Source organism: Micrasema longulum, unplaced genomic scaffold (assembly GCF_059751315.1).
Source record: "Micrasema longulum isolate JH-2025_06_02 unplaced genomic scaffold, ASM5975131v1 h1tg000809l, whole genome shotgun sequence".
NCBI classification, from domain to species: domain Eukaryota; kingdom Metazoa; phylum Arthropoda; class Insecta; order Trichoptera; family Brachycentridae; genus Micrasema; species Micrasema longulum.
In genome coordinates this window covers 527,655-549,969 of record NW_028278001.1, presented here as the reverse complement: position 1 = coordinate 549,969, position 22,315 = coordinate 527,655, and the positions used below count along the sequence as shown (strand labels likewise).

Here is a 22,315-nt window from a genome sequence, read left to right as displayed (position 1 = left end):
ATGCGCCAATCCACTTGTCAGTAATCTCAAATCCCGTTCCCTGCAGTCTCTGTCCCGTCTCTATAATGTTAGTAACATACTGAGTCATTGAGTCACTGTTGTCAAGACGTATGTTTTTAAATGTCGCAACAAACTTATTTTTCTTGCTTACTCCGAATCATCGAACATGTTTTAAGTTTTGTCCATAATTTGTACGTGGTTTCTGCGTGCTTTATGTGTACGTACAGTGATGCGTCTATTGTTAAAATTATTTTCGCCTTCACTTTAGAATCTTGCACGTTTTCTTCTGGGGTAGACGAAATATGTAACTTTTTCTCAATGGCGAAAGCCAAATCTTCGAGCACTAGAACGCTTTTTAATGCGAAACACCAATCATTATAATTTTACCGACCTTTTAACTTTGGAACGTTAAGGAAATAATTAGTCTTCATTTTTAAACACTGAATACTGCACTAACTACTTTTTACTATTTAAAAAGGAATTAATGTGTCTGGGCACATAACCTAAGAAAACGCTTGTTTGAGTTTTGTTACAGTACTACTTTATTAATTATAAACAAGTACAAATATATATAATAAATGGCGCTGGCGCTGCTTGCCGCCATGTTGTAATTTTGTTATACCTATAATATTAATATATTTCTCCCAAAAAACGAAGTTTGTCTTTGAATAAATGTCTGTGTCTATTGTCTATGGTATACCGGAAATGAATGATTCATTCGAGTGATACATTCGATTATTTCATTCATTCAATTACTAATCATTCGATTAATAAATTTAGTCGATTATTTTCATCTCTAATTGTTATAATAAGATGTTCATCAGATTGTATGTAAGCAGGCGCACTCTTGATTCCTAAATATTTACCTTAGTGTGGTGGCCATTATAGTATGGAGACCACCTAGTAATAGGTAAACGAAGGAAAGAAAGTAATCTTTCTTGTCACCACACCACCATCAATAAGAAGAACCTTTCTCCTTATGTTGCGGCCTCGAGGGGCCTGGCTCCCTCAGTCGCCAGCTCCATACCATAGCACTATCCCACCATACTCTTCACTACTCGCGCTGGTGATCTCTCATCCGGCGTTGTGACACTAACTCTTGTGTCGCCCGCCTTTGAGACAACGGACGTTATGACGGTCCTAATTATGACGGACAATAAATACTTCAAAAACGGTCCATTAACTTAATGAGTAAATGGAAGATAGCAGTATATGGAATTAGTATTATTTTATTTGTGTTAGTTTATTTGATTATTTTTAGAATGTGTAATTATTTATTGAAAACTGACTATCTCTTTATGTTGTTTTGTTTATTAATTTATATATTGACTTTCTATAAGCGTATAAATTATACCTTTATTGAAGAAAAAATAAAAACTAAAAAGGCCCTCGTGACTCTGACTGTTTTGACTCCCGCCCTTATGACACAGGCCCCCATGACACCGGCCCTTGTGACACCCGCCCATATGACATCCATGGAACCACATAATGTGATCTCGTAACATTCGTCATTCAACTCGTACCCATAGATAACTATAAACTGCCAAACCGTATAATTTTATTCCTGAAATTATCTGTCCACCTAATTTACATTCCAATTTAGGAAAAGAAGTGCGTTAGCTGGCGCCGTGCGTATGCGCCCCAAAAACGTTGTTTACCCATAGCTAAAAGATGTCGTTATTATTTATTTAAAATTAAATGTAAGTAATACAAACTTGTAGATTCTTATTATATTCTGCCGAGAGTGAATGCAGTTTTAATATACATTTACGCATAATCTACAACCCTGGTAGCATTCAGTAGGGCCGACGACAGTATGATCGCCAACAATAAATGCTACTAGGGCATGTCCTTATTCCATGTATGTACAGAAAAATACACATTATATTTTTATTTTTATCAAATATTCTTCGTGCATAATATACTCGTAACACTTCGATAAATTTTCACAAAACCTGTTTTCAAATAAATTATTTTGGTCTTCAGACAAATAATAAACGGAATGTTTCATTTCATTACAATCGCAGACATGAATGTTATGTTCTTGTAAACAATATAAATTAAATATTTAACTAGAATAGGGAACTAAAACCTCAACCGTCAATGCGCTATATGAATGCGCATATATGAATGCGAGTACAACAATCTTGCTCCTATCCGTTAGTCAAATTGGTTCATATTGGAAACTGGAAACTAGAATCCTATAACCGGAAATGTTTTGTAATTCGTCCTCGAGATGAGTTTCGGAAAAATAGCACTTTGTAAACATGCGCCTACAGCTTACTTTCCACCCGAAGTTAACAAATGATGACAATAATAACATATTATATTATATCAACAGGTCGAATATTGTTCAAGTTATTAACCTAACTACGGTCTATTCAATGGAATAATGATTTTAATGATAAACTTTCTTCATTTTCAAGAAAATTGTTTCGTTGAAGCATTTTTTAATTACGTCTCAGTTGTTTTAAAAACACTTCATTCTATTATTAGTTTTTTGTTCTCTGGGTTTGATTATTAATTTTATGGTTGCGTTTTTTAAATGAAATTAGCCACACAATTAGAAGATAAAATTTAATTGTTTATTTTCACAACACAAATCCAAAATACCTGAGACATGTACAATTTACTAAATATGTTGACATAGAAGAGTATATAACTGAACCGAGATTACACTAGGAACTTTTGAAGAAAACGGTGAGTCACCGGTTACCGGTCACCGGTCGCAGACCCAGATCAGCCGTAGTAGCCTCCGTGGTGGTGATGGTCATGGTGGTGGTGGTGACCGTAGTCGTCGTAGTCGTATCCGCCGTGATGGTGGTGGTGGTGACCCCCGTAGCCGCCGTAGTCTCCGTGGCCCCCGAAGCCGCCTACCCCGATGCCGAAGCCGCCCCCGAATCCCCCGAAGCCGAACTGCGGGGCGGGGACGGGGGCGGGTGCGGGAAGGGACGCGCTCCCGGCCACCAACACTGACACCAGCAGCAACTGTGGAAAATATTGTATTTGTTAATAAATTACTTTTCGAATGATTATATTTTACCGAGTAGTGGTACCTTTTACGCATAAATATATATATATATATATATATATATGCGTAGAAGATTTCCCCATAAAACTTTGTCCTGTCCTGTTCCCTCTGCCGACGATGACTAGTTTGAAATGTTATAGAACTAAATATGTTCTGTGTGTGATAAAATGTCAACTGAGTGCAGCACTATTAGCAGAATAGTTTATCTATAACCGATAATGTAATCCAAGCGTTATCCCTTACTTGTAAGAACGCCTTCATGATCGCGAGTGTGACAGGAAATGGACCACCGCTACTGTTCAGAGAGACGGAGATGATGGTCGCTTTATATAAAGAAGCGGGTCCTCTAAAGGACCGGTTCGGGGTCTTCTGGTTCTCCGGCGCGTCACGAGTGTGACTCTTCTTGTTTACCACATTTGTCCGAATTTTAGACGATTGACGTAGGCGTACCTACACATATTCGTGTATAACATGTATGCAAATAAAACACCTCTAGTATTTGGCGGGCCACTGAGTATTATTTAAGTGGACTGCTGAAACGAAACATATTTAGGTTTTTACAATAAAAGTAAAGGGTATAAGTAAAAAAACTAAAAGGAAATCGTTTTTCCAGAGTTATAATAGAAATGGATGAATTTTGGAGTAGGTAATAAAACATTATCAGGAAGGTGTATTCAGAATCAAATGTTATTGTTGATGTCCGAGCACGAGTGGTCATGTACATACATTTATTGTTATGTTTGTGAATTAGAAGCAGAACCCCGGACGAGTGTTTTCGACTCCCCAATAAAGAAATCGAGTAGAGATAAGTCCGTCGCGTCGTGTAACAGTCGGCGTCTACGCTTACCATTTTTGAGGTCCTCGGTTCGATTCCGAGCAGGGTAGATGTGAAATATTTGTTTTGAAGGTTGATTAAACCGCAACATTTCATTTTTTCTGAACTGTACCTAAAGCGCGGGTGAGATTTCTTTACGAAGAATTGAAATACATTACGCATTTAGTTTACAAATGAAGTGTCCTATGCACCACTAAGTTAATTAGCTTAAGAGACGAAGTACCGTATTCATCCTGTCAGTAACGTGAACTTACGTTATTTTGTAATATGTTTTTTCTCGCCTATATCTGTGTCCGTTTCGTATTTAATACGCGTCACAAATAAGATGCGGGCACAGAAGTATGCGGAATTTTACTAACGCGTTAATCGATGAATTTATTCTAATTGAATTTTGTCTGCGTATTTAGCTTCCAATAATTTATATAAATTATATAAATTTTGTGATTCGAGTGAATGTGTTTTGTTTCAACAGAGAACTCCACTATTATCACGAAGGGTTTGGTTAACTGCTTATGCTTCGACTGTTTCAAATTGAAACGGTAACGGACGATGGATTAGGTACATATTTTGAACAACAGAACAGAACCTTTTACACACGCATCCTCACACACAAAAAAAAACTCGCACACATGCACTTCTATAAATTATATTTAACTGAACTGGATTTTTATAATTGTATTTATGTGGAAAACTGATTTGGCTTTATTTTATGTTTTTTTTTATAATGTTGTGTTTATTTTTTTGTATTGCTGTTGTTTTTCTTAATAAACAAAATAAAATTTAAAAAAATAAAAAAATAAAATAAAAACAGAAACGTTTATTGTTAGTTAAATCGATGTACTTATTGTATTATATCCAACTTTCAGTAGTAAAGTACGAATAAATGTGATTTTATTACGATCTAAACAAATATAACCAGTAATAATGACGTGTTTTGGTTTCAAGTAGACACGAGTACTTACATTTGACTGGTTTTTATTTTCTCGTGGCTCGTCGAGTAGGGTTTTTTACTTAGCCGAATTTTAGGCAAAATACGCATCAAGTACATAGATAAATAATAATACTGATGGATACTCTCGATGGCTAGTTTAAGTGATCACATTCGGAGAAGTAATCTCATCTCTTTTTATATACAATATTTTAGGTAAATATACCTGCATTAAATATAATGCAATATTACAATATTTCATTATAAATTCAATAAGTCCCGTAAATACCATCATCAACATTCCTTTTTTGGCGCCCGATAGTGCATAGAGCACCTAATTGGTACTCTTATGTTGCATAAAGGTAAGCTTATCAGCTTTACGTTTCGGGTGAGAATCTATGGACAGTGAAATATTACAGTGGAAAACCACCATTAAAACAAAAATTTCATATCGACCTTGATAGGATTCGAACCAGGGAACTCAAACCTGGTAGACAAACACATCAACCACTACACTATAGAGCAGACACTCTTTTTTTAGGATTTTCCTGTATCCGGAGAAGACATCGAGTGGAAAACACTACCATGTGTTCTCTTCCCTAGTAATTTGGGTATCGTATTTGACTGTAGAAAGTCATGCGCTTCCGCTTATTATACGAGTATAGTACAAAGCTATCATCATAAGAGGTCGACGTTTTCCTTTCCCCTCTAAACTTACAGTCACGTTGGGAGGAGGGAAGCGGGTCGTTACGGTCCGCCTCCGTCTGCTTCTATCTTCAGCGCTTCTGGAGAGCTCCTGTCTTCAGCCTCCTGCATCCATCTTGGCATGCCCGCTTCTGTTACCGAGTCTGTCCACCTGGGAGGACTTTTTCCGCGGGATCGATTTCCCTCTACTCGTCCTTGAAACACTAAGTTTTCCATATGTATTTGAAAATCAAGGTTTTCATTATTATTTTTGTAGACTTGGTGATACTACATTGTTGCCAAACTTTTTTCAATTTTTCCATCGCAGAGCAAATCATAGTACTTCGTCTTCTCGGTTTCAGTGTCGATCCTCTTCTGTTTACTAAATTGAGCACAGATAAATATATCCATTACAAATTTGTAATTTTCTATTTGAATTATTTCCGGTCTATTGTTATTTCTCCCGTCAATTTATATCATTTCGGTATTTTTCCTGTTGCTTTCAAGGCCAAAATTATTGTAAGTAGAAACTGAAAAAAGACTACACTTTCGTGAAGTATACCATATACGTAAGAGTGGAGTGAAATGTAGCAAAATAAATATGTTTTTAAATATTATTGAACCTAAACTTAAAATATGTATAAACAATGTATGTAAAAAAAAATTTTTTACTTATCTTCAGGTGGTGCAGAAGACTTAAAATTTGAAAAAAGACAGAATTTTTTGAAATATTTCAATAAATAAAATTAATATTTTTATTTTATTATCTCAATTAAAATTACAAATAATTACAATATTATAACTCGTTTTTATTATTTCAACCTTAATTCATAACATCTTCATGCAGAGTAGCACGTCAAACATCAGAGAAAAACTGAGATTTTGTCTAAAATGTTGCCATTTTTTTTCTCAATTTTATTCTTTCTCGGATTTATCTTCAATTGCGGCAGTTCCAAAAATAGCCAAACTTTCATCAGTGACCAGTTTCATGTCTCTCTCCACAGCTTATGTGTGACAAGAAAACATATCAATCCACATATTTTTATTTTTATTTTTATTCATAATTTTTTTCATTATTTCACAGTCACAATATTTTGAAGTAAATCGCACAACAGTCCAGTTCGTCAAATCATAATAGTAGTTTGTTTGCTTTGAAGTTTCATTTGGGGGTCAAAAACTCTCTTGTTTTCTTTCCTTCTGCAGTTTTTGCGCTTTAGATATTCTTCTAAGTGCTAATTCTTGAATATGTTGCGTTTAGTCTTGCAGCATAGCTAATAAAATATTCTCAAAATGTGCAAAAAAGGGTTTCGCTGTAATTATTCGATACGCGATTATTTTCAAATCATCCTTTAAATAAGAGCATATTTTGATCATGCTTAGGGTATGATCAGAACAGTATTTGCAAGAGCGTTTAGTTTTTATGTTGAACCTTATTGGCGCGAACACTTTTATAATGACCGTAACAAGCTCGACCAGACTTTGTTGTAGCCACATATAGTCTCAATATTATTTTTGCACAGGTTAGCTTACAAGAGTGTGCCAGCTTTTCTGGCTGCTTATTGGCCAAATCAGTTGTCACGCTAGCTTGTTTAACAACTTAGCATATCTGAAGGACGTATTTTTGATCAGTACATAAAATGTTCAAGTTAATCGCAGTTAACACTGCCTCAATCTTCTCAAATTCTACCACAGTTAAGTCTTCACAGTGCTATAACATCTTACCTAAGACACCTGCGGACGTATTGGGACCTGACGTACAGCCGTCCAAAGTGTTGAATTGATGCTGATCTGTCAGAGCCATAAGTTCTATCACAAGCAGTAGCAAGATTTTTCAGTCGATGCCTCATCTGCTTTGGTTGTATTTTTGAAATAAAGGGCAATGAGGCACCCGATTTAAGCGTAGTATAAAAATCTGGATTTTTGTTGCTGTTTAACACTATCAACCAAAGTCTTTGCAGTCAATGTACTTTTGTTTGCTGAACAGACTATTCTTGGAGAAATTTTTTTTCCTTCTCCAGTCTCAATTTTCTGCGCTCTAAAACTTTGGTTTTTCATATATCTATTGAGTCAATATACATTTTACGGCCTTTTTTTTGATCCTACGAGAATTCCAGTTTACTTTTAGGTATTTTCATTGAACATTTACAGAAATCAGCACAGGTGCATTTGCAAATAGCAATGTCAAAGAAATTTCTAGTTTCACCTTCGTAAAATTACGTTTTATTTTTAGCGACTCGATATTTCTTCATTTGTTTGTATTTGTGATGGTAATGTGTAAGTTTATGTATAATCTGCTGCCAAGATATGATAGGAATAATGGCTTTTTGTGCTGGCAAGAGCTGGTTTGTGTGGCTAGAAAATATTTCAAACCTTTCAGATACGGATTGTTTAGGGTATTTACTTGTTAAATAGACACAACACAAATCTATTTGAAAATTGGACTGATTGAGTGTTTTTCAGGTTATAGAAACACACTTTAGATTAGACTGTGATTGAACTGCAATTGGACTATAATTGGATTGCGATTGGTATTGTAATTGAGATTTTAAGGAAAAAATATTTTGAGTTTATTCAAATGTTTATAAAAAAAGATTGGATTCCATCCCTCAGAGGTTTATTAAGTTTAAGATATTACTATAGAGATAGAAAACAATTTGATTACGGAAATATGGAAGTCTACGAAAAATAACGGAGCAAACGATATCTTCTCTTTTCATTATGCATTTTATTTGAACCAAAATGTATGTTTATATTATTACTTTACAGTGTCATTTTGCAAAAAAAATATTGATTCAATACTAAAATACAACGTAATGCTAAAATAATAACACATCTGTTTGCATTTTTTCTAGTAAGGTACAATTAAATTTTACACGTACTACTGTAATATTAATAAAAATAGTTTGTTTTTTTTGTCCTCATTTTATTGCACAGTGTAAAAGAGAAATGTATTTTTAAAATTGAATGTGACAAACGGCCAATGCTTTCGCTCAGTCGAATTGTACGTAATGTACGAAATGTATTCACTAAAATTTTATTGCACTTCTGAAATCCTTCATCGCATTTTATAACACGGCGCTCATCCTCCGTAACCTCCCCAGCCGGCCCCCGCGGTTTGCCCCCAGCCCGCCCCCGCGGGCTGCCCCCAGCCGCCGGCGCCACCCCCGTACCCGCCGTAGGCCGGGTAGCCGCCGGCACCGCCCTCGCCGTAGTGCCCCCAGCGGCCGCCGCCCCAGCCGCTACCGCCGCCCCAGCCGAGCCGGCCCCAGCCCCGCGCGTCCTCCGGAGCGCCCGACACCAGTGCCCCGATCGCGCTCAACACGACAAGCACCATCAGCATCTGAAGAATAGGTAGAATGGAATTATTTAGTCTCGTCCGAACCGTTAATATATTAGAAGTATGACATTTAACATAATATATGAGTTGGATATTTGCGAGCCCCTTGGCTAAATTGCGTTTTACAACAACAAATAAACGGATATTTTAATTTCGATTGCATTTATATGTACATACATCTTTTAACTGTAATAATTTAATGGAAAATAATGTAATTTTTTTAAATGATAAAACAAAGACTACACTTTGGTGCGGGGTGTGCATTAGCCATAAGGCGCGCCTGTTTGATATTACGGCGCTTTTTTTTAAACACATAGGTACTATAATTATTTATTAAAAAGCAAAGATAAGACAAAACTTTTACAAAGTAACAATTCAAATGAATTATTACATTAGTGCATTAGTCATAAATAAAGTCATCTGGTGTATATTTATATTTTCACTGCATTCTTTACGCATTCAATTACGGCAGGAACATCTACAAAACCACATTTGTTGATATCGTCCGAAATCCTCACAGACGACGCATAGTTCATTAAATATAGTCATTCACTTTGTCGTCACCAGAACCTTCATCACTCAGAAGAAATACCTCTTCATCATTCCATTCAGTGCTAGATCCTAACTGTAATTTCCTCTTGTAAATGTAAACTGGTTTACGCGATTTATTGCTCATTTTGTCCTTTTCTTTTTTTCTATTTTCGTTTTGCGTGTGTTTCGCTTCTAGCATTGATTTTAAATTGACGACTCAGAAATCGCCAAGCCGCGAGCTACTTCTTTAATTTTCCTTTCGGTTTTAACAGCTTCTGTGACAACAACCATTGCCTGTGGAGTCCACAAAAGGTTTTTTTCTTTACACTGGGAATGTCCACATAGTGTACAGAAATATTTTTTTAATTGATTTGTTCAAAACTGCACTGAAAAATAAATATTTACTCGAGAAGTTAAAAAAAAATATTACTCGCTGGTAATAATGTTCGCGGTTGGATAATGATTATTTAAAAAAGAAAAACATTGTTCTTATTACTTATCATTAAAGTATAAACTGAACAAACGTGTTGTTTAATGTAAGCATAATTTTAGCTTTGATTAAATATGTTATAAACTGCGACACACAGAACGGCCGGAGAAGTACCTCCTTCCATGTCCGCTCTATCCCACCTGCTGGCGAGCCTCAAAATAGTGGCTTAGCGGGTTATTCCTTTAAATATATATATGTATATTAAAAATAAAAAATATGAAAATGTGACGTCCAAAGGTCAATGTAGGTGCCTCATATTGAGGGGTATCCGAATCACCCCCACGTATTTACCACGACTGGATGGAAGTAATGCACGGGGTTTGAAATTAAATTTCGATATATACCTACTTGCGTGAGTAGCTTTTGGCGTCCTGGGCGTCCAACGTCAATTTCGATTTATTGTGTTTCATTATAATTTTTGATAAGTGGTATTTATATTATATGTACAAGGTGGCCGTCTAGGTGGCGTCCAAAGGTAAGATGTAGGTGCCTCATGTAGGGTATCCGAATCATCCCTATGTATGTTCCGCGTTTTTGCGTAGTTTTAGAGCTATGATTTTTTGAACGCTTAAGCGTGTACCAAATGTAAAAAAAAAATTGAACGGATAAAAATATCGCTTTTTTTAACAAAAAGATTTAATTCGACTATCTATTACAACACAAATTGGAGACGGGAATATAGTGGAAATCTAAGCAGATAGGAAATTATCGGCGATACCGCTATTGCAATGATGCAGTTGTCAATATTTGACAAAAAACTTGACTCACTTTCATCGTCAATTTTAGTGACTTTCCTGCGCTGTGACGATATTAGGTGGGTACACATTATTGCGAGTTCAACGCATACAGTTTTCTAATTTTAGGAATTTAATGATTTGAACATAGGTACTGAAAATATCACTAGCGTGTTTTTTCTTTCCAACAAAAAAATGGATAGCAATACAAATTTCAACAAAACGCAAACTTTTGTTAAATCGTGCAGTCCTTCAACAACGACAGATTGATTAGGTAAAATAAAAACTAAGAATTGGATACTACTATATGCCATTTTACCAATTAATTAATTCAATTGAGAATTAAAAAAGTGTTCTTCTGAAGTTCTAATAAGTACGCGCGACAGTATTGCGATAGAGTGAAGTATAGAAGTCTCACCATCTTCACGGGAAACCGCATGACTATAACTGGCGCCGGCGGGGGACTGTGGGGAGGATCGGAGGAGAGCCCTCCTTATATAGAGGTGTACATGAGGCTGGACCGTGGCTCCGCCTTCTTCCCGGTCCCGGTACCTGGGGCGCAGTGCGCAGTGCGCAGTGGAGCCCAACCGAGTACTCGCAATCCGGCGCGGGAGACCACCACTAAACAATACTGGAGAGATCTTCACAAATTGACATATTTTGGAATAATGATTTATTTTTATTTAAACCTATATTTTCCATTAATTGAAGGACAAAATTCCCATCCGAGTCTGCAGTTGATTTTATAATATTTTCTGCAAATTATGCCCGCAGGTAAAAGAGAGTTTATATATGTTACACACAAATTCTAACATTCCTAAAGATACAGATTTTTTTTTCAAATATCCCGCTTGTCAAATCAAAACACCTCCAGCGGACGCTCCTCGCATTTTGTCAGTTCCCGCAATATGGCCGCCGCGGACACGGGTAACTGTGCACATTATTGTTGAGTTAATTTAACAAAGATACATAAATAAAAATACAAAATAATGACTACGCAATAACCCATTATATATTTACATGTATTGGACATGCAAACACATCCTTCATACATACTCTATCGCACACGCAAACACCCTTTCACATCCACACACACACCCTCGACCTCCCTCACGTAGGTACACTAAATAACATATCATTATTTTCACATACATACTATTAATGTGAATGAATAATAATATTCGGTGGATACATTTAATGAGCTTTAGTTTTGGTACTTGTAGATCAAATTATCATACACTTATTTGTAATAAGCTGTATGTTTCATCTACACTAAAAAAAATATTTTAAAAATACTTTACGTCCCATTCCTGATGAGGGGCGAATCGAAGAACCAAAGATCCGATCAGCGTCGGTTAGCGGTGCAGTGCTGATCAGCTGATCTGCTGATCTGATGATCTGCTCGTCTGCTGAGCAGGAAGCAACAACGCCTACCAAAACATCGATACGTCGGGGCATCGATGTATCGAAGAATTAACATCGATATATTGTTAAAAAACACACCGACGCTGCAGATGTTTTAATCGAATTTTATCATTAGTGACATCCTGTTATTCTACTGAATAAACATCGATGTTTTTTCAATATCGATGTTTTGAAAAAATCGACGTATCATATGCATCCCTAGGCACAACGTGACGGCGACGCTGACGTGTACTTATTTTTTTATAAGATTTGTTTTTAGATTACAATCTTTGTTTTCTTAACCTAATTTCTAGTTCGAACTTTTATAAGTGTAATCACTATCTCATGTTTAACAAAATGCAGTGTACGTAATTTTAGATAAAGTCAATTTTAATCTGAAGCGAATGTTGTTATATTATTTTTTTGATATGCGCTTAAAAACGCCCAACAGTTTGGTAAGGAACTACTTTACTTGCCTCTTTTGCGTATTTTCGTAAGTAGTTGCAAATGCAAAGATATAAACTGTCATGAGGTTTTTTTCAATATTCAGATTTTAAAATAGACTACTGTGTGGTAAACAATCCTAATTATAAAATAATTACACGAAAACAGAGTACAAGAATAAACGCTTGAAATTTAAATACACAAATTTGTATTTTATTAGTGTTTACATGTAAATGATGAAAAATAAGTTCTGTCTTTTGAATAATTAGAATATTTCTGTATTTTTAATATTATTTTACATTGTTTGTAAACCAAATAAATAAAGTGATTACCCCTGCCTCTGCTCTGGTTTTACGTAACGGTAAACATGTACCTCAATAGGTAACAACCGTATGATAGCCCATTTCACACGTATCGTACAAATCCACACGGCAAGGTAATATTATAGTAGATTGACGTTTACTATATTCTTTCGTATTTTAAAAATAAGTCAGCCGCTACTCGCTGGTAAAAATCCTGCAAAATAAAATGAAGTGGAGAGTTCATTCTCGTTCTTTGCCTCGTGACTGGGCCTGGGACTGGGGACGGCGGCTGCACTCGATAATAATGATTATTCGTATGGTCTGCCTCCGGGTAGTCCCGTTCCGGCCAGAGCGAAGAGCATCAGTCACTGACGACCCGACCGTAGATTGAATTAAGTCGCTTCATCGGGCGGTAGGTGAGCGACCTCGGGATCTTCTTCCCTCCACTCCGCCCATCACAACTTGAGTGGAGAGTACTAAACGTGATTTTTATTGCGCTTGCATGACATTAAACAAACAAATAAAATATATTTTCATTATTATGAAAATTCAATCAATTCGCACTATATTATTTTATTGTGCCGCGAGGATTGTTAACGTGTGAAGTGAAGTAGGCCTTTTTTAAAGGTATTATTATTCAGTTTGAAAGTGCTTTTCTTCTTCACTACAGAAGGTGTTCGGGCCATTTGCATGCGTACATGTTTCTTGACTATTCATTTTACATATACATGCGCATATTGATCTTCATTGTTGGATTTTCATGGATGGATTTTTAGTAAACTCTAAATTTGTATTTTACAGTAAAATACTATTTACTGCTTTTGCGCAATCTTTTTATTTTATTTCGTAGGGACCAGAGAGTAGAGTGACGACAGCTGGCCCACCACATACCGCACACCGCATCTAAAGACATACTCGTAAGTCTCCTTGGCGGTGCCCACATGCACGAAAAAATTGCTCGTTGCCGAACGAAATAAGCTGCCCAAAGGAGCTCTCTGTAATTCGGTAGCCTTAGCATCTTCGTGCTGAAAGAAGGTAATCAAGAAGTACATAAGATCTTCTTCATTGGATTGAGAAAAGAGTGAAGGAAATTCTTTACTGAGATAGTAGAGTGACGATAGTAAGTTGTTGTATAGACATAGGCGCGCGGTACCCAATGCACCTTTATGAATATGAGGACGCGCAACGCGTCACTCGCCCTTCTCTGCCTCCATCAGCATTCCCGTTTACAGATCTTCAGAGTCTCTATTTTGTATTTTATTGTGAGATTTGAACAAATTTTTAAAACAGACTCACTAAATACTTGACCACTAATAAAATCCTCACATCTCAACAGTATGGTTTCCGAAAGTTATCAAATACTAAGTGTGCTGCTTATGACTTTGTCTCAAATCTACAAAAAAAAACTGGATGACGGTGAATTTTATTCAGCTATTTTTATAGACTTGAAAAAGTCTATTGATACGGTGGACCATGAGATTCTATTGAGTAAAATGGAACATTTGGGCATAGTTGGCTTACCTCTGGAAACGTTTCTCAACTATCTTACTAACAGATATTGCGCGGTTCAAGTTGGAAAAGAATCCAGTGATCTAGGTAGAATAATTTGTTGAGTTCCGCAGGGGTTAATTCTTGGTCCACTTTTATTCCTCATATATATTAATGGCATTACTAAGTGGGGTTTAAGGTTAAGGGGTACTCTTCAATTGTTTGCCGATAATACTATTATTTTCTACCATAATCGTAACCTGAAAGAACTCGAAAACATAATGAAGACAGATTTTAATTGTCTTGCTGACTGGGCGAGATTAAATAAATTAAGTCTGAATTTTAAAAAAAAACATCAAATGTGATTTTTGGGAACAAACAGGACTTAAATATCAATATTTCTCTCGGAACTGGCTACATTAAAAAACAAATGTTACTAAATACTTGGGACTATTTATTGACTCCAAACATTCATGGAGCTACCAATTTGAACATGTAAAATAAAAAATATCACCCGTAACTGGCGTATTGCATAGACTTCTTTTGCCATCTACATCATATATAGGGGTTTCTCCAGCAAAAATCAGATCTCGAATATACAAGATCTTCAGAACAGAGCTCTGAGAAACATTCTTGGACTGAAATGGGATTTCCATGTCAAGGATATCTACCGACAGACAAAAATACTTCCTTTCAGGGTGATGCCACTGCATGACATAACTTGCAACACATACTTGTATCTTCCTTCCAGTGGCGGTATTTCCATAGAAGCCCATAAGCCGGGCTTACCTATTAATTTTATTTTAAAATTACCAAATCTGGACCAAACGCTTAAAAATAATTCATTTCATTGTTTAAATTTCACACCAAATGAGAATTAGAGATCTGTTCGACGTTGGTACTGTTCGCATCCCGAGATCCGAACCGTATGAAATCTGTGTGCGCGAACGACACTATGTCTTCTTATCTCGCTCACGCACGTGGGGTTCTTATGGGGCTTATTTCGCAGTGCAATTCGCATGTGATGCAAAGAGTAAACTCATAAAATGTTTTTCTATATATGTTTGTCTGTATATGTTGAGTTTTATATGGGAATCTGAAGCTAGATTCTTTAAGGTACAGTTGGCAGAGAGCGTCTCTTGTATTTCGTATCGAACAAACTTTAAGATTGTTTATTATGCTCTTTTTTGCGGAATTTGATAATTTTAAACGGTTATTTCTATCTTAATTCATTAAAGACCCGTACTGGTTAAGATTAATGATAATTTACTTCATTTTGTGCAAACGTCATATATAAAAAGAATTCGGAGATGGCCGACATTTCATTTTTATTTGCCTATCTACTTTCCTTTTCCTTTTCCAATATTCTATATCAATTTTAATTTATCTTTATTATATTTATGTATCTATGGGTTCCGATGACTATTATTCAACTCTACGCATGCTATATTTTATTAATATTAGTTATTGGTAATGGTTGATATCTGAGGAATTACTTTATTTAAAATAATATTGTGTTTTCTTTATTTCGTTTATTTAAACGAACTCAGAAAGATTATCCTATGCATATTTTCATAAAATCTTGTTATTTGTCATAATATACCTTTTGGATGCTTTGTAGACTGTACAACTGTAGTAAAGAAAGCACACATCATGTTTTCACACAAGTGAATTCATCATCATTCCTTTTCCGTTCCTAATGGTGCATAGAGTACTGCAATCGCAGTGTTTCTTGATAATTTTTGCTACATGAAGGTGAGATGATCAGTATTACGCTTCAAGCACCAGTCCAGGGACTATGACACATTCTAGTGTAAAAACACCTTTTTAAATAAATATTTCAAATCAACCATGTCGGGAATTTAACCCGAGACCTTTTACATGGTAGGTAAATGCGCTGGCCACTATACTATGAGGCTGTCAGAGAATTACACCACATGTGAATTTAAAAAATATATATATGGGCTTGCCTTACTCGTAAACCCTAGGCACGCTACTGCTTCCTCCATAAATGCCACAAATAGACAAGTCATGGTTCGTTGACTTTATTTGACTCTGTCGAGACCAATTCTAAGTTAATATTGGAATACCTATAGGCGCTTAATTGTGTCGGTGAGTGTAACAGTGTGACATTGATTTGTTTACCTGAACACCAACGGTAACGAGGCAGCTGATGAATTAGCAAGGCTGGGAGTTGAGACAGCCCCAATAGGCTCTGAGCCCTACTGTAGGTTGCCAAAATGTGCTCCTCGTAACGAGCTTTCGACCTAATAAAGCTCAGCCAAAATCATATGAGGTATATCACTAGAGCCGGTCAAAAGCACTGCAGATTAAACAAACACTAGAGTGAACCTTTTTAAAACTTTTAGATGTAGTTTCTGCAGTGTACATGAGGAAACACCGTTACACGTTGTATGTGAATGTGATGCTTTACATAATAAAAGAAGCCTAATCTTCGTGGGACAACTGATCAAACCGGAGGATGTTAAGAAGCTCACCTTTTACCCAATAACCCGATACTTAACTGATCTGGGTTTGGAAGGGAAAGTCAATCTCCTTGCGATGAGATCTCCCGCCTTTCACACAGTAGCCGGGCTCTTTATAGACCTATGTTTGGAAGGCGAGAACTATTAACGGGGATCTTTTACAATAAATGTGTGGGGTCGCAGTTACTTAATGAGCATGTATACCACTGACCCCCACCTCTAATAATAAGAATTAGATACATTCAAATAAAATTATGATAATTTGAATGCACGATTGGTTTATTTATCGCATTCATGGAGGAAGATTTAAAAATGTGTTTTAAGTAGTTAACTCAAAATAGCTGATTTCGATGTTACCTAGTTGTAGTAAATAATTATCTCACAAATGTACGCATCAAAAATCATAATTTGTAAATGCTTGGAATCCTTCTTGTTATCTGTTGAAATAATATAATATCGTGTTAAGAATAAATTTTCTCTGAATTTCAATAATACAAGAAGTAACCCATATACCCAACTGGGTATAATATAATAGTGGCCATCTTAACTTCAGGTGTACTGATGAAGCATGTAAGTACCTTGATAACCCTCCATATAATGGTGAGTAGTTAGTAGTAGTACCTACCCACTAGTGACTAGTATAGTGGAATAATATAATGTACATATGTAGGTATTAGGTATAGGTATACTCACGCTATAAACTAATAGGACATCTAAAAAAACAGGTTATTCTTGTAATGTAGTGCTATAAAAACATGACGTTGTATTAAACGCTGCGGACGACACAAAAAAAAATCATCGGGAATACCGCCGCCCAAGTATTTATACATGAATACACGTTTATAAATATTTAAATGACATGCATTAATAAATATTCATTTCAAATGGGCCAGCTTTGTAAAGTCAGATTTTACTTGGGAATTTTTCCCAAGAAATTTCATCAACTTTTGTTAAATATACGTAGGTATTTTATGAAAAAAAAAACATTGTTTTCAGTTTCGGGAGAGCGCTCCCGTACATGGCACAAGCGTGATTTAGTTATCGTATTGCTCTCACCACTATCATCTCCTTCGGTACAAGTCACTCCTGACTCTTGACTCCTTGATCTCCTCTCGCACCTGTTACATGATATTATTAAATTTATGTCTGCGGCTGTCTTTGTTTTAAATTATGTCTGGTATTTGTTCCTGGCCACAGATAAAGCAGATAAGACAGAAAACACAAAATGTTTTGGAGTTGTTATCGACCAATATCTCCGCTGGAAATCTCAAATAGATACAACATCTGATAGATTAAGAAAACTAATATATGTATTCGCTGTACTTTGCATTCTTTCAATCAGAGGCAACATATGGTATAATAGGATGGGATGGTTGGGTTCAGACAATCTATAGACCGCTCATGATTACCCAAAAACCAATGCTTAATATAATATATAAATATCCTCCTACCTTTCCGTCAAATTCATTGTTCAAAGAGGCCAAAATTCTTTCAATTAGACAAATTTATTTTAAGTCATGTCTTATCTACTTTTGAGCCAATAGTAAACAAAGAATTTTACAAAATATAATGACCAAATATTCCTCTAACGTGAATTACTACGTACCAAAAACTAAAACAACTTTGGTTAAGAAGCATTTCTATGTGGTAGGCCCGAGAATCTTTAATTTACTGGATCAGGTGACAAAAAGTGGAAATCATTTTCAAAATTTAAATCAAGTTTTAGTAATTGGTTTGCTCGAACTGGAAGGGATCACTATGATGGAATGTGGAATGTATAAATTATATCATTATTATAATTTTAAGCGAGCAGTTTAAAGCTGATATATTTATTTTTGATTGTTTTTTTCAATGGTTTGTTGGATGTTAACTTTTTGATTTTTGAATGTTAACTTATTAAAAAAATATCATTTAGAAATTAGTTCGCATCCGCTTCAGAACTAAGAGCACAACTACAGGAAACCACCGGGACCAGTGTTAGTGTACGCACAGTCACAAATAGACTACCAGAATTTGGATTACTGGCCAGAAGACCTGCAAAAAACCTCTATTGAATCAGAAATGAAAAAAAAACCGTTTCAAATGGGTGAAGGAAAAAAATTAGACAGGGAATGATTGAGAAAGAGTTTTATTTTCTGATGAATTAAAATTTAATTTGATTGGTCCAGACGGTTTGCACAGTTCGCCGCCGAGCTGGAGAACGATATAGTGACGAATGTCTTACACCCACAGTTAAACATTCGCCTTGTGTCATGGTGTGGGGATGCGTCACAAAACTGGGTGTTGATAATTTCATAATGATAGAAGGATTGATCCTTGAATGCTGAAAAATATAACGAAATAATTTTAGAGGGTGTTGTGCCAACAATTGAGAACATAACTGAAGAAATTTAAGACCCTGTATTTCAAGATAATTCTGCGCCTTGTCATCATGCTCGTTCTGTGAGTGTGCAATTTTTAAAAATGCGTATTGATGGTTTAACTTAATTAACATTTTTTATGCTAATTTTGGTATTTTTCTTCATCAGATATCGCAGCTCAAAGAATCATTGGGAATTTATTCCCTTTCATAAGTAAAAATTAAAACTTATTTTGGTATTTGAACAATATAGAACATCTATGTAAAGGAAAAAAAATAGGAAGAAATTTCCGAAAGCGGTGCAGGAATTTAAAAAATGTAATAGAACTAGTGTGGTATGAAGAAATTTTCGCAGAACTTTGGAGTGAGCTGTACAAATCTATGCGAAGTCGAATAAATAGTGTGATAAAGGCCAAAGGCAGTCATACAAAATATTCATGTTCTAATTGAATAATAAATATTTTTCAGATATGCTTTTGGGTGTTTTATTTACTAAATAAATGTTTTGAAAAATTCAATATTTCAGTTCAATTAAAGAAGTTTTTTTTTTTTTTTTTTAATGTTTTTTTATCTCGAATTGAAACTCTAAAAACTTTTTTTTGAATGTCAAAATTAGTGTTTGATTGATGTAAAGTATATATATATAGGTATACGTATAAACATAAAATTGGAAAATGTGTTGAAATGGAACGGATTTTTTTTAAATCTAAGTTCTATTTTATACGGGTTCGGCTATTTATGTTGCCGGGGGTGTATTTATTTGAATGGTGTTAAACATCACTGTAATATTTCAGTCTTATCATCAAGCGGAGGCGGCACGGTTGACCCGCCAGTAGACCTAATGGCCCAGGGCCAAAGAGTCAAAAATAAAAAAATATGTATTTATACACATGAATCATCATCATCATCATACCCCTGTCTGCACCCGATGGTGCATAGGAAACTGCTACACTTAATGCAGCTTATCTCGATCGCGGACTATTATCTTATTATCTCCACTCGATTTCCTTATTTCGGATTTGTACCCTAGAGCAGCTATCGAGTCGCTTTCGACTATCTATTCGCGATTCTGGTTCTTTTTCACACACATAACTATATCCATAACGGAGTCCTATAGAACGTCAATAAATAACTGTATTCATTAAAAAAATTACTACTTGAGGAGGTACGTGGAGGGTGAAATTTAGTTTTAAGTTATTTTTTCCCTTAAATATTTCTTTCTTGTAATATGTAAATATAACAATTTTATTTTTGATTTTTATTATGGATTGTTTAAAGGGTGGCAAGCGGATGTATGATTTGTATCATATATTTGCTTGCTATCTTATTTCAGTTTTTATGTACATATTACTTGTTACTTTATTACTATTTGTTGCTATATTATTGTTGTTAACATACCTATGTGTAAATATTTTTCCGTCCCAAAATGAGTTTGTTGTAACTCCTGGGAGTACAAAAAAAAATGTATGATTTAATAAATAAAAAAAAATATAAAAAAATATCGCAGACGGACGTAAATAATGGCGGGTATATTGCTTTCATTTTTTTTTGTTTAAATTTTACAACAACTTACTAGTTAAAATGTATATTTTCATTATTTTAGTGATGAAGTAATGTCCCTGACAATGACACACATTGACAAATTATTTCACATACTCGACAACGTGACGCCTGAAAATACTTTTTTACTTCTTTTGAGACCGGTTGGATAAATTAATGTGATATAGGTATATAATGTATATTCAATGTCAATATTTAAAAAAAAACTATTTTAGTCATATATGAACGCAAGGATATTTAAATCAATATAAATTTATATAATATTCCAATTATTACATAATTGTAAATCAATTCTGAAAAAAGCAACATGACCCAGTTTTTCTCTTTCACGTGCTGTTATAATTAACTTTTGGATACCTGCTGATATACGTGTGATGTATTGTGGTATGTTTAGATTAATGTATTTTATATCTGTGTCCAAGCGCAGGCGGGTTAAGAATATAATTGTGTTTGTGAAATAAAACCAGAACCTTAGACGAGTGTTTTCGACTCGATGGCTTTGTGGCGGCCTCGTTGTAGTGGTTGGCACAATCACCGACCATTCTTGTAGAGGTACTGAATTCAGTTCCCGGCTGCGTGGACTTGACGTATTGATTTAATAGGTTGTTTGAACTGCAATATTTCATCGTTCCTGTCAGTACTGGCACCTAGACTAGGGCGTAAGACTGATCAACTTACCTTCATATAACAGATAATAGAAGACGATGCATTTAGGGCTCAAAAAGAGGAATTTTGGATGGGAATTAAGAAGGCGCTTTAAAAATAAGAACGCAGAGGAGGTATATAGGAGCGTTAGGACTATGAAGTACAATGAACATAAGTGAGACGGTGTGATAGTCTCTCCGCAGTCTAATTTTGAGTCATTTCATTTCCTTACGATATTCAGATATTATCTGATCATATTTTCTAAGATCGAATTTATCTATTTATTTATTTATATTTATTGTTGTGCACACAGTGCGATATTGATATATAACAATGATATTATAACAAAAAACCTAAACCTAACACACCACCAATTACGTACACGTTACGTATACTATTATCTGAACAGGTCAACAAAATGTAACGAGAATATATATAAATATATATGTACTTACAGAGGAATATTTTTCTTTAATGAAATGAACAAAGATAATAAAAAGTACAGTCAGGAATACAATATATTTAAGAAAGAAGTAAAAAATTACATATATAATTCTTCTTTATGTAACACTGATTGAAAACATAGTTTATATCTTTTTTGCAATTTATATATGTTATTTTAAAAATACTATTGATTAAAATAAAATAATCTATTGTAAGACGTCACTCCCCATTATGTACACAAGAATTGTTTATTTCTTTTACGTAATGGGAAACGTTAATATAAATACATGTATTTGATTATTGTACAAAATTGTATTTAGTTGTAATATTGTATTTTAATTTGTTTATTAATAAATATATAAAAAAATGTACGTATATATATATGTATGTATGTATGTATGTATGTATGTGTGTATGAATACTAGTAAATTTATATTTTATTTGTCTGTTCTTTCTTTTAACTTGCATTGAATTATTTTGTATTAAAATTTAATTGCCTAGCTTGGAACGAGGTAGGTACCCTTGTTAGCTGGGTAAAGTATACGAAAAAATGAATGTAATAAGATAGTATGTATAAATAAATATGTTTTTATTTGTGTTCAGTGTTTTTACT

The 22,315-nt window shown here is 34.9% G+C and overlaps 3 long non-coding RNA genes across 3 annotated transcripts; 1 reads left to right on the top strand and 2 right to left on the bottom strand.

Moving 5' to 3' along the window:
* Window positions 1–2,563: 2,563 nt before the first annotated feature.
* On the bottom strand, window positions 2,564–3,332 carry LOC148278930 (uncharacterized). The gene is made up of 2 exons (XR_015823033.1): window positions 3,275–3,332; window positions 2,564–2,988 (listed from the first exon to the last, which is right to left on the bottom strand). It is a non-coding gene; the product is annotated as an uncharacterized LOC148278930 (long non-coding RNA).
* A 992-nt stretch (window positions 3,333–4,324) lies between these two features.
* Window positions 4,325–8,625, top strand: LOC148278929 (uncharacterized). Its single transcript, XR_015823032.1, has 2 exons — window positions 4,325–4,424; window positions 8,580–8,625. It is a non-coding gene; the product is annotated as an uncharacterized LOC148278929 (long non-coding RNA).
* Window positions 7,566–11,028, bottom strand: LOC148278928 (uncharacterized). Its single transcript, XR_015823031.1, has 2 exons — window positions 10,989–11,028; window positions 7,566–8,818 (listed from the first exon to the last, which is right to left on the bottom strand). It is a non-coding gene; the product is annotated as an uncharacterized LOC148278928 (long non-coding RNA).
* Between the last annotated feature and the right edge of the window lie 11,287 nt (window positions 11,029–22,315).